Here is a 13045-nt window from a genome sequence, read left to right as displayed (position 1 = left end):
ACACAATTTAAGTCATTATGACACCACTTCACACACAACATGAGAACCTTGCAAAAGGATATTTCCTTGTTCCCATCCTGAGCTTTGTGATGTTATCGTAAAATTTACTTTTACATATTTTATAAACTACATAGTGTACTGTTATGTGTATCTTATTAAAAATCAGTAATTTTAAGGGACTTTTAAGACGATGACTCTCCCCCCGTTGACCTGCAGAGTTACTATTTCCTGCTTTGTGTAAATCCGTATTTCCATCCGTGTCACTCTCCTTTCACTCACAGGAGTTCCTTTAACATTTCTTTTGATGCAGGTGTGCTGGTGCTAACTTCAGTTAGCTTTTTGTTTGCCTGAACAAACCTCTCTTTTGCCTTTGTTTTTGAAAGATATTTTCTTGGGTATAGATAAGAAGTTGGCAGGTTTCTTTTTTTCCTTTCGGTTCTTTAAACTATGCAGCTTCACTGTATTCTGGATTGCACTGTTTTGGATGAGAAGTCTCCAGTCATTTTCATGTTTGTCCCTCTGTGTTATGTTTATTTTCTCTCTGGCTGACTTTGAAACTTTCTCTTCATCATCTTTGAAACGGGCTGAATGGTTGTGTCTCCCCCAAATCCATATGTTGAATCCTTAACCCTCCCAGGTGATGGTCTTAGAGGTGTGGCCTTTGTGCGGTGATTAGGTTTAGATGAAGTCATGAGGCCGGAGCCCCCATCATGGGATTAGGGTCCTTACAGGAAGAAATAGAAAGATCAGAGCTCTCTCCACCATATGAGGACACAGGGTAGGAAGAGGGCCTCTCCAGAAGGCACCCTGAATTTGGACTTCCAGCTGCCAACACCAGAAGAAGTGCCTGTTATTGAAGCCACTCAGTCTGTGGCAGTTTGTTTGGGCAGCCTGAGCAGACTAAGCCACTGAGTATGAAGGATGGTTCTTGGTCAGTTTTCTTTATGCTCCTGGTGCCTTAGGTTCACTAAGCTTCTTGAAAATGTCCCTTTTAGTTGACATCAAATTTAGAAAACTACTGGCCTTTTTTATTCATATGTCTTTTCCATCCCTTCTCTCTCTTATCTTTCAAAGACAATAGTTGCATGTTTAATTTTGTCCTATTATTGAGACAAAACCCTTCTGACTACTCTTACTGATAATCCTTGAATTAAAACATTTTTCATGCCTGACCTATGATGAACTATTCCTGGGCCCATGTGGGCCCCAGTGACAATTCTCTTCTCGCAATGGTTCTTTTCTTGGTCTCCAGTAGGGTCTCCACATGTACGAAGAGATCAGCACTCAGCTGAAGACTGAAGGGCAAGTTCTTCTGATCTTGAAGCCCCACCCCCATGCCTCTCTCCAGGCATTCCTCTCTCCTCTCTGATATTGTACCCTTTGACTCTAGTTCCTGTTGCCTCTCCAGACTGCACTCAATCCAGGAAACTGCCAGCTGTACATACAACACAGGACCTCTCTCTGGGCAGTAAATTAAGGCAGTCCTTTGAGCAGTCAGGGCAATTGATGAGCCTATAGACTCAAGGGCTCACCGTGTTTATTTCCTGTTTCTCAGAGATCACCGTGTATAAACAATGTGTAGTTTAATTAGGAATAAATTGAAAGGCAGATGCAATTATCTGTACAACGTTTCCTGAAAAGCATTATGAGTTCCAGGTGCTTCTTCCTTCAAATAATCTTGACAACTCTTGGGACATATATGGTCATTCTGAATAGCTATATGCTCTGAACTCTTCCGTACTCTTCTAAGTGATGCTTTATTTAAGTTTTACTCTGTATGAAGATTAACATAGATACTTTAATTCAGCAAGTGTACACTGCACAAGTGTTTAGCTGCTAATTGCTACAGACATAGAAATTAATAAATACAGCGCCTATTACTGAAGAGAGTATATTCAAGAAGTAGAGATAGTTACAGAAGCAGATCATTTATTTCAGTGTAGTATTTTTTTCTATGAGATAGGTAAACAAAGGGTGTTACAGGACCACAGAGGAGAGGTTGTATCTAAGTTGGGTTCTAAGTGTTAAGCAGAAAATGCTAATGAAGACAGTGCATAGTGCTAGAGAACTGCAGAGCAAACATACTGATAAGAAGACAGGATTATCTACAACATTACACCATAAAATAATGTGGCAGTTGGCAGATAAGTAGTGTCACAGTGAACAGGACATGTTAAGAGGTGGCATTAGATTTGCTGGAGATATCAGTAAGGGCTTGGCAATTCTACTAAACCATGGAAGGAAAAACCCTGAAGTTTTAGCACATCTGGTTAAGGAATTAACCCTTTGAGAAAAACTCTCAAGTTCATAGTAATATATAGATCACCACTATTAGTGGAACAAAACTGTAGAATTAAGTTGGTTATCTGTGATGACAGAGTCAGTGCCATTGATTTTTTGAATTGTGGATAACATGAAATTATTTTAATAGCATCTCAGTTTCAACAGGAAGCACTGACTAGCAAAATCATTATGTAATAGAGGCATTTGGGGACTTTTTTGTTGGTTGGTTGGTTTTGTTTTTTTTTAAGAGAACATAGGAAAAAATAAAAATCTAACATATTTACAGCTAAGTAGGCACAGATTTTTTTCTTCAAACCCTAGACAATATCAATGTGCAGAAATAGAAAACACTTAAGGAGTTCTAAATAGGAATAAAATACAACCAAATGTTATTGTCTTAATTTTGCCTCAAACCTGAAAAGAGTTATCTATATTGCCAATTATTGTGTCAAATTCAATATAATATGACTTGGAAAAGTTCAAATCGGTGATTAATAAAAATTAGAAGTAGATAAGTCACAGCCAAAACTGATAGGAACAAAATGCAGGATTTTCAAGGACATAAAGGAAATATACAAAACTGAAAAGAATAATTTTAATGAGAAGCTCACAGTTACTAGATTGGTGACCAGAAATATGTACTCTTATTATTCCTAGCCTTTTACTTGTACTGATTTTTATAACATCCATCTTGGTTTGTAAATATAAGATATATTTGAAAAAATTAATATATGTCACTAAAAGCAATGCATGACAAGTCAACAGAGGTGTATGCTTTGTTTTACATATACCTGATGTAATTAGATATCAGCTGCTTTCTCTGAATACTCTGTACCCGCAAACTGTGGAAAATATAATAGACATATTCAAACTAATATCACGAGGGAGCTTAATCTTTTTGAAAAACAAGAAATCTGTATTTTAAAGAAGGGTAACAATACATGAATGTCACATGAGAGAATGAATTTGTTGTGGACAACCATCAGCAGAAAGTAGCTAATGGTTTTATTAAAATGACTAGGAAGTCTGACAAAACCAGCACAAAATAAAGACCTTAGGAGGATTAGGGAAGAATACCCTGGGACCCAAGTCTATAGAGATAGTCTAGGGAGCTTAAGGCTGGGGCCATTTGCATGCATCACAGCAAAGGGGATTTTCTTACTTATACCTTTTTTTTTTGTTTATTGGTATAAATATGGCTCCTGTTCTCATTGGCTGCTTCATGGATGATTTATATCAGTCCAGAAAGTTGAGTTCAGTGTGGTCAGGATAATCAGCTTCAGGAAAGAGATAACACTGCACATTCTAACTTTATCCTGACAACATTCTACAAATTAAATCGTCTTTTAATATTCTGCATTGTCAGTATTCACTACTTAAAGTAATTCTGCAGTAAAGTCTGTCAAAAGGGAAAAACTAACACTCTAAATGTTGATGAATGCTAATCAATTTTTATTTATTGAGTTGCTAGAAAGGAAAATAGATCATCATTCATAAGTAATAGTGCTTTAATTTGTGTCTCTACTTGTGATTGATCTGGAAGAAAGTGTAGTGAGATAGGCTTCATTCTGCAATCCTTGCCTAAAGAATCTGATTCTGTACTCCCCTTTGTTAGCACACAAAATATAATCTTTTACAAAAGAAACTGGTAAATCAAGAGCTGAGAAACTCTAACAAGAACTTAACCTTTGATGAGCCTTGGAGTAGGTATCTGAAATGGAAGAAGATGATAGGAGATACATACTTCTGTAGTATTCACGACTCTCATAAACACGAGGAAATCCTACACACGGGAAAACCAAGGCTGGCAGTGCTGAAAATAAGCCTACATCTAAGTAAACAGGCACATGAGGAATGAGAATTCTGCTCTGCATGGTGCATGGCTGCAGCCCAGAGGACTTAAAGATGTCAAAGTTTCCTTTATTTTGAGCAGCTGCTGTGTTTCTTTCCAAATTAAAAATGCCTGAGATGCACGTGATCGTATGTCATGTAACATCTCACAATAAATGAAATGCATAAAGAAAAACACATGTGGTATAGGAAAACTCCTGGCTTCTTTGTGATTGGTTGTTGCCTTCAGCCATTGATAATTTATTGCACTGCTTTTTTCAAAACGTTCTTCCGTTTGTGGAATCCAATATTCCTGCAAAGCTGATCCACGGTCACATGCTAATGCTCGCTTGGTTCCCTGTAGCACACCAGCAGACTCCCTGCTCTGGGGCCAGAGCATCCCTGTGGTGTATAATAACAGAGCAAGTTATTCAGGTGTGGGATTGAGGGAGATTAACGATGGCAAATACAATTGGGTTTAAAATGAAAATGCTCTCATTGTGCTTTTTAGGATTTAATTGCCGCTAGGATGATGCTATCAATTGTATTTTTAGGTACTGTCCTCTACCGTGGCACAAGACATATGAGTTTTAATATCAGCAATACTTTGAAGTTAAATAATGACCAGCTCCTTTGCCCTCGTCCAAGGTGTTCACGGAATTCAAAAACACATTTTTGCAGTTAGCCTCACAGTGACCCCACAAGGGAAAGAGCTATGGACACCTAGAAGAAAGTCATAAGACAGAGGGAGATGCAGGTTATGAAGAGCTGGTATTATTTTTCTTGACTTTCAGAAGCTTCAAGAGTAAAATCTGACTCAGTAAGAATAATGGTTACTATTATAATAAAAATTGTTAGCATGGAAGCATAAGCATACTCATGGATTGAATCATTATTAAAATATTTTCCATTGATAAATTTAAAAAAAACAATTTTAAATGCCAAATAACTATGCATAGAACATTGTAGAAGATATAGAAAAATGTTTCAACTTTTGTTCTACTCTCAAAAAAGAGCAAAATATATTATTATGTTATATACAACCAGAGAAATGGCACAAGTGTCGGCAAGTCTGGAGAAAAGGAAACTCTTGTGCACTGTTGGTGGGAATGTAAATCAGTTCAGTCACTATAGAAAACAGTATGAGGTCTCCTCAAAAAATTAAAAACAGAACTATCATATATGATCCAGAAATCCCAGTTCTGGGTACATAGTAAAGAGAAATGTAAACAGGATAGCAAAGGGACATCTCTATTCATGTTTGTTGTGGATTTTCCAAAGTAGCCAAGATATGGAAGCAACCTCAGTCTCCATCGTGAATGGAGAGAAAAATAATATGTGGTATATATGCATGTTAATATTAATTTCTATATTTGATGGAATATTATCCATGAGAAAGTAGGAAATCTTGCCATTTGTAACAATGCGGATGAACTTTGAGGACGTTATGCTAAGAGAAAAAAGTCAAAGATAAATATTGCATGATATCACTCAGAAGTGGAATCTAAAGAAGTCAGACTTGTAGAAGCAGAGAGTGGAGTGGTCACCAGGAGCTGGGTGCAGATGTAGATCAAGGGTACGGACTTCCAGTTATATGATGACTGAGTTCTTGAGATCTGGTGCCCAGCGTGGTAATTACAGTTCACAGCACTGTGTTACACCCTTGAAAGTTTCTAAGAGAGGAGACCTTAATGTACGTAAACATTTTCACCACAAAACCTATGTGAGGTGATGGAGGTGTTAACTAATGCTAGAGCGGTAATGATTTTTCAGTAACAAGCATCATTTCAACACAGTGGATGTCACAGTTACATGTCAGTTTTATCTCAATAAAGCAGGGAAGGTAAATAACCAAAAATTCCCTCTATTTCAATGTTGTCATTGTTTCCTTAGCTTTTATGTGTTTGCTTTCTAACCTTCTTTAATTTAGGCACATTTTATATATACTATCTGTATTATTTACAGTTTAATAGGGAAGCAAAAACACTAAGAATGATGTGGACTGTTAGATATATCATAGAGATTTAGTTTTAGAAAATTCTGGACACTGGTCAGGAAAGCAATGGAAAGCTGATGTCTTTGCATCTATAGCAGTCAAAAAGTTGCTGTGACTTTGTGCCTCTTCAGGGACAGTGGATGGGATCAAAGGTGGGCTGCATTTGGGGACAGCAAGAACAAACCGAAAAACATGCACCAGTGGAGCACCTGAGAACCAGTGAAACCTACAAAGATAAACTAAAACCCATGTCTGTCTCCTACCACCTCCAAACTCCAAAGATACAGATGCTCAGCAAAAGAAGCTACCTGTGCGCCTGCTCTGGGACTTCAGGAAGTGGAAAGAGACAGGTGAGCTGTAGATGAGTCCCAGCACACATGAATGTCATGGTACCCTCAGAGATCAGGACTGCCACCTCACTTTTACCCTCCAAATCTCACTATTCTGGTAGCCAAACCTAAACCAGAACCGCACGGAGAAAGAAATTCTGGAAAATACAATTTTATCTTAGCTCTATCAACCAATACAAAGTTGTATTCTATCAACTAATACAAAGGGATACAGTGTATCGCTTGTCAAAATGTGCCCTTCCTTTCACGATGCTTAACTTCCTAATAAAAACAGAAAAATCAGGATTCTGCATAACATGTTCAGCTACCCTTCCTACACATGAAAACATGCTAACTCCCTCCACAAAATGATTTACAAACTCCCACATCTCACTGCACCCATCGAGTGATTTCTCTCATTCCTGAGTCATATTTAACGATATCCTGCAACGTAGATCCTGAGATATCCACATACCTCATGTTAGGAGACAGGGGTGTGGGTTGTTGAAACACAAAAAGAAACTAAAGAATATGTAGACAACTTTTATACAAAAACCAGGCCATGTTTGGAACCAATACTATCCTCATTTATGCAACTGTACCCAAGGTCATAGCCAGTTTTTAGACCTCCCTTCCTCTGTTGGCCCCTGGCTTTCTGGAAGCATTCTCTTTTCAGCAATCCTTCCTTCTCCAGAGTTAGGATCAATCGCCCCAGTCATTTAAGCAATCCTATTCCACATCCTGTTCCAAGTACATGACGCCATTACTGCATCCCTTAGCAGTGTTCTTCCTCTGTTGGGAAGTAAGATCTTCAGAATCTAAGAGTACAGGCTTTGGGAAATAGGAGGCAAAAAAAAAGCATTAGTGGATTGCTGAGGCTAATGCAGAGGAAACATTTTCATGTTTAACTCTTGATTGCCAAGACCTAAAATTTGCTCCAACCATGCAAGATGCTGCCACTGAGATGGTACCACGGCTGGACCTTCAAAAGACCACGACACCATCCTGTCAGTGCAGTCATTTCAGAGTGATGAAGCAACTAGTGAGACCTAAGTTCCACAAGCATCAGCTCACTGGCAGACAATTTAATTTACAGTAAAAGTTTTTACCTTAGTGTTAGGAGGACTATGATGATGGTGAATAAGGCATTGACAACTTATGGAAGATGGCAAAGAGAAATGTTCCTGACAGGAAAAGCAAATTTATATCTAGAGTAAGAGCATGTTCCAGGGAGAAAAAAAAAATCCCCTTCCAGGATGGGGATGGTGTAAATAAACAGTGTCAATTGGCGATGGGTTGATTTTCCTGGGAAATGATGCCATATTAGGTCACAGAATGATCTCAGCCTTGAAGAGGGGGTCTGTGTTGTGGAGTCTCCGCATAACTTCCACCCGTGCTCCCAAGGTCCCTTCATGCCTTTGGTCATGGATCATGAACAATGGTGACTTGAAAGAAGTTGTCATAAACAGAATGGTTTTCTTGTCCCCTTGATGATTAAAATTTTATGCCTCTGAAAATTCACCTGGGACATTCACATGGGACCCACTCATTGCCTGTTCAGAGAAATCCATCCAACACTTCTTTCTAAGTTCTCCTGGTTATCACTTCTCCAACTGTGTTTCTTCCAATCCCTGACCATCCAGCCAACCATAAACCACTGTCTGTGTAGCTCTAGGCCTCTGGTCACTCCTCCTTTTAGACAAAATGAGTAAAATGAATTTCAACGAGTACTTTTAGAAATTCAGCTGATTAGGGTAATTTTCCTTCTACACTCTGTTTCATGCTCATGCTGAACTGAGGCTAAAAAGTGGCCATGCATTTTCGGATGGTAGCAGTATTAGATGGAAAATCATCTGTAAACCAGGCCATGTTATTTCTTCCTCAGTCACTTGATCATCAAAAGCTCCCTGTAAGGACATAAGGTGTAGGCTGAGAAGAGGGAATGCAGCAGAATAGGGGCTCTGGGCATCTGAGCCACTTACGTGTGAAAATTACTTATGCTTTCAGTACCCGACTGCACACATGCTACTTCCTTTCAATGATGGCGTGTTGATGTACTCACCCAAATTTACAATGATGGGTTTGATTGCTTACAGGAGGTTGCTTGTGACTGGCCTATCCTTGGTAAAGTTCTTTTTTTCCTGCCAGGTCTCTCATCTGGTTAATTTTGAGCTCTCTCTATGTTGGAAATCATAAAGACCAAAGAATCTAATTCATTCTGTGTTAACAGAGAGTAAATATGAAGGCTTGTAAATCCTTTCCCTTCTACCCTCAAATACATAAGACCCTTCCATGTAAATTCCAAGGAAGACCTTCCTCTGGAATGCCACGGAATCAACTACAATGTCAGATTCTTCTCAGAAGGATACTTTGGTTTCTCTAGATTATAATTCAGTCTTAATCTGGAGGGAAACACTGGTTACTCGTGGAGGAATAGGGACAAAGGTTGATGAGGCTGAATCATCCCGCTGTTCATTTAGAACATGCTGATCAATAACATTGATTTCCATCACACCCCTCATTCCTGATGCTTGGTTTTTATACCTGAGAACTCCAGATTCACAGGCTCTCTTGTAGGAGAATGTCTCCTCCTTCAGCTGTAGCTTTTCTTTTCTTGTGACGTTTCAAGATGTAGTTTCATCGCTATGGTTTCCAGTTCTTTGTACTTTTCATCACTATGGTCTAATTTACATTCTTATTTTCTAGACATTTTTCAGGATAGCTGTCTCACTGATACCTTTTTCTTCTTCTTCTTTTTTTTCTTTATAGAGCTGCACCTGTGGCAGATGGAAGTTCCCAGGCTAGGGGTCAAATCAGAGCTGCAGCTGCAGGCCTACACCACAGTCACAGCAATGCAGGATCCGAGCTGCACCTGCAACCTACACTGCAGCTTGCAGCAAAGCCGGATCCTTAACCTACTGAGTGAGGCCAGGGACTGAACCCATATTCTCATGGATACTAGTTGGTTTCTTAACCTACGGAGCCATGATGGGAATTCCCATTTTTATCCTTAACCATTACTTCTTGCTGTCATATTTAACTCCGTCATTAAGGCAGAAGGCATCCTTTTTTATGTATTGCCTGACTTCTCAGAAATGTGAGAACTGCTTTGCCTTCACCTGGAGACTGCAGGACTATACATTCTTTATATCTTAACATCAGCTTTCACTGAACCACTGGATGTGAGATTGTAAAAGAACAAACAAATGGTGTGGTCAGGTGGTAAGCTGGTCTATCCCAATTTTAGCCTTTCCTCAGATGCCACCATTGCCACATAAGCACTGCCATGGTTTCAGGGCAAGAAAGGACTAACCTCTGAGTCATTCTTCCTCCCTGGGCTACAGTTTGAATTAACATCACAGCAAAATTCTTGGCTCTGTTTTCACAACCTCTTCCCTCATCCTCTTTGTTTAGGTGCAATTAAATAGGAAATTTGATAACTGGGTATAAAAAAGGAGTATGGTGAAGTCAAAATTTAATAATCAAATTTCTATCTTAAGTTCAAATTTACTAGCCTCAGTCTCAGGAGTGAATACAGGAAACTGAGTCAGGATTAGGAATTGACAAGAAATTTCCCTTTTCTCAATATATAATTTCCCCTTATCCAGAAATTATAGGTCTGTAAGTTTAAATGATAAAATAATTATATGAAAACACTTAGATACCAGGTGTTTACTGCAGAGTTCTGTAAATAGTCAAAAATGTTTAAAGTAAACAGTCTAAATCTCTAGTCATAAATGAGTAACATATATAGAATATGTGTATTATATTATAAACATGTAACTATTGATAAGAAAAATTATCCTTTCTACAAAATCGCTTACTAAAGTGGAACAAAAAAATAGATTGTACCTATTACGATTCTATTTATTGTAAAATTAGACACACATGAACACACACATATACACCAACAAACATATTTACATGTTTACAACAGACAAGGATATGCTACAAATTATTAAACTGGTTACCATTACATGGAATAAACTATGGGGTGATTATTATTATTATAATTTTTGCCTTTTAGGGCCACATCTGCAGCATATAAAAGTTCCCAGGCTAGGGGTCCAATCAGAGCTACAGCTGCTGGCCTACACCACAGCCACAGCAACGCTGTGGGACCCAAACTGTGTCTGTGACCTACACCACAACTCACGGCAGCACTGGATTCTTTAACCCACTGAGCAAGGCCAGGGGTCACACCTGCGTCCTCATGGATATTAGTTGGGTTGATTACTGCTGAGCCACGATAGGAACTTCTGTTCTTCCTTTTTTATATCTGCAATTAAACTACTACTTACAGCAATAATTGGTATAACATTGTAAATCAACTATATGTAAATAAAAAATAAAAATAAATAAACTAAAAAATTACTACCAAGAACAATTTTTTTTAAAACTCTGTTTTTGATATTTTATGTAGATTCTAATTACAAACAAAATCTAATATGCTGAGTGTCATGATGGCTTTTGATGGCATATTTTATGTTTATCTCCTATTCAGAATATGGTGTAAAATATATTTGCTCTACCTGAGACAATGTGTGGTGGCCACTAAGGTTGTCCATAAATGCTTCAAATGCTGCTCATTTGAAGTCGATGATGGGCATAATTTGCTTTGGCCAGTGGAATGTTACTTCTAAAATGCAGAAATAAGATAATCTTTTAAAATTCATTTATTCCCTTTCCTTGCCGGGGAAACTTGTAATGTTTCAAATAGAAGAGTTTCCAGCAGCCTTGGTCTTAAAAAGAGGAGAGGTAGCCTGCTGCTGATTTTCACAATTTAAATATGTATTTTTAGGAGCCACTAATAAATCTGGGGGTTGATTATTACAGGAGTTCATATTAATACGTCATGTTTCAAAGATTCTATGCTGGAGACAAATATGCTGAGGGGCAAGCAGTGTGTTTAAGAATAAGGCAGACTTTAAAAATGCACAAAATTCTATAACAAATACTATAATAATAAAAATCATTTTTGTATACTTACAATATCCAGGAATCATACTAAACCATTTATATGTATGTAGTAACTCATTTTAGCTACACAGCACTCACTATAATCTAAATTTTGTCTTTGAGGAAATTTAGACACACACATATTCAGGAACTGGACCAGGGCACTTACCTAGTAAGTGTAAATCAAGAACAAATAAAAATACAAAATGTTATGAAATTAATAGGAACGAATGCTTCCAACTTTAGTAAATACCAGCTCTATGCCATGTGCTGAACTACGTCTTTTTTTTACATAAACCTAATTTAATCCTCCCAACACATTTCGGAAGTAGGGGCAATAATCACTTTTGCAATGAAAAAACTGTGGTATAGGGACACCAACCAACTTGCTAATAAGATCATACAAATGATCAAGCATAGATGAAAGATGAAAATTTAGGTCCATTGCTAAATAAAGCCCATGCCCTTTGCACCATATTATGCTAAGTTCTGAACAAACATCGTCATGTTATGAAAGGAAGAAAAACAGGTTTTATAACAGATCAAATGACACCAATAAGAATGGAAGGAATAATTTTTAACCAGCTATACTTAAAATCGGTTCAGCCGCATTCACTCAGCACAGTGAAATATTTAGGTGCTAACATTTGTTCACTCATTAAGGACAAGAAGACAATGTGACCTAAGCCATTTGAAATGGCAATTTTGTGTTGCTTTAATATTTTCTTTATAACCAATTATTACAAAACTTGTTTCTACTTATAGCCAGCTTTGCCAAAGTCATGATGTAATTAGTCAGTTGTCATTGATAGTATCCTCTGTCCTAGACCTGATAAATGTAGTACTTCCAGTATTTTAGTATCATGATTTATTCCTCTGCAGAAAAGATCATTGTGTTTTATTTAAAAATTATGACATATTTTTATAGTATACATTCAAACATGTATTCTTCAAAGTTTTGATTTCTGGTTACAAATTCTGCTGTTATATTTATACATTAGCAAATTCCAACACTTTTAAGAGGTCACTGATTAAATGTGGCCCCATTTAAGAGCTTAATTAATTATCTGCCATTAACAATTAAATCTCATTTATAAATTTAATACAGTCACTTTCATTTTAAAGTACTTCAGTGGTCTAAGTGGTAAAACTTCCCAAGTATTTAAGTAATTCTTTTGGTTCTATGAAATTAAACTTATAATTATGGAGAATCGAATATATTAAGTGTTCAGCAGTATATTTCAACTTAAGATTTTTTTCTTAAATTCACGAGTACAGATCAATTATTTTCTAACAATTTTAAATTCGAATCACAAGACTCCCTTTAAGTGTCCTAAATGATACAAGTAAATAAAACATCAAGTAGCACTTAGTTTTATATTAAAATATGCATTAACCATCTCGATTTAGTCCTAAATATTGCTATAGTGAATTATAAAATCTTCCTGGGGTCAAGGGACCTTAAATCCCTATGAGGACAATTCCTTCTCACTTAATAGGGGTTACTTATTAAGCAGAATTTTTGATAAGCTCTATGAATGAGGTGGCTTCCTTTTATTTAACATAACAGGGTATAATAAGCTGCAGTTGTAGTATACTGGAGGAACTTCATAACTCACAGAAGAAATTGCTCTTTGGGATTTTGAAA

The 13045-nt window shown here is 37.3% G+C and overlaps 1 protein-coding gene across 1 annotated transcript in view; it reads right to left on the bottom strand.

The window, feature by feature from the left end:
• The window catches only part of LOC110255605, a 63034-nt gene continuing 52562 nt past the window's right edge, over positions 2574-13045 (bottom strand). Inside the window, exon 4 of the mRNA XM_021064284.1 lies at positions 2574-4515. The gene's annotated coding sequence lies outside the window, so the exon portion shown is untranslated. The remainder of the gene's footprint in view (positions 4516-13045) is intronic.

Source organism: Sus scrofa, chromosome 10 (assembly GCF_000003025.6).
Source record: "Sus scrofa isolate TJ Tabasco breed Duroc chromosome 10, Sscrofa11.1, whole genome shotgun sequence".
In the NCBI taxonomy this organism is placed as follows: domain Eukaryota; kingdom Metazoa; phylum Chordata; class Mammalia; order Artiodactyla; family Suidae; genus Sus; species Sus scrofa.
The sequence above is the reverse complement of the archived record's forward strand: the minus strand, read 5'-3'. Positions and strand labels throughout refer to the sequence as shown.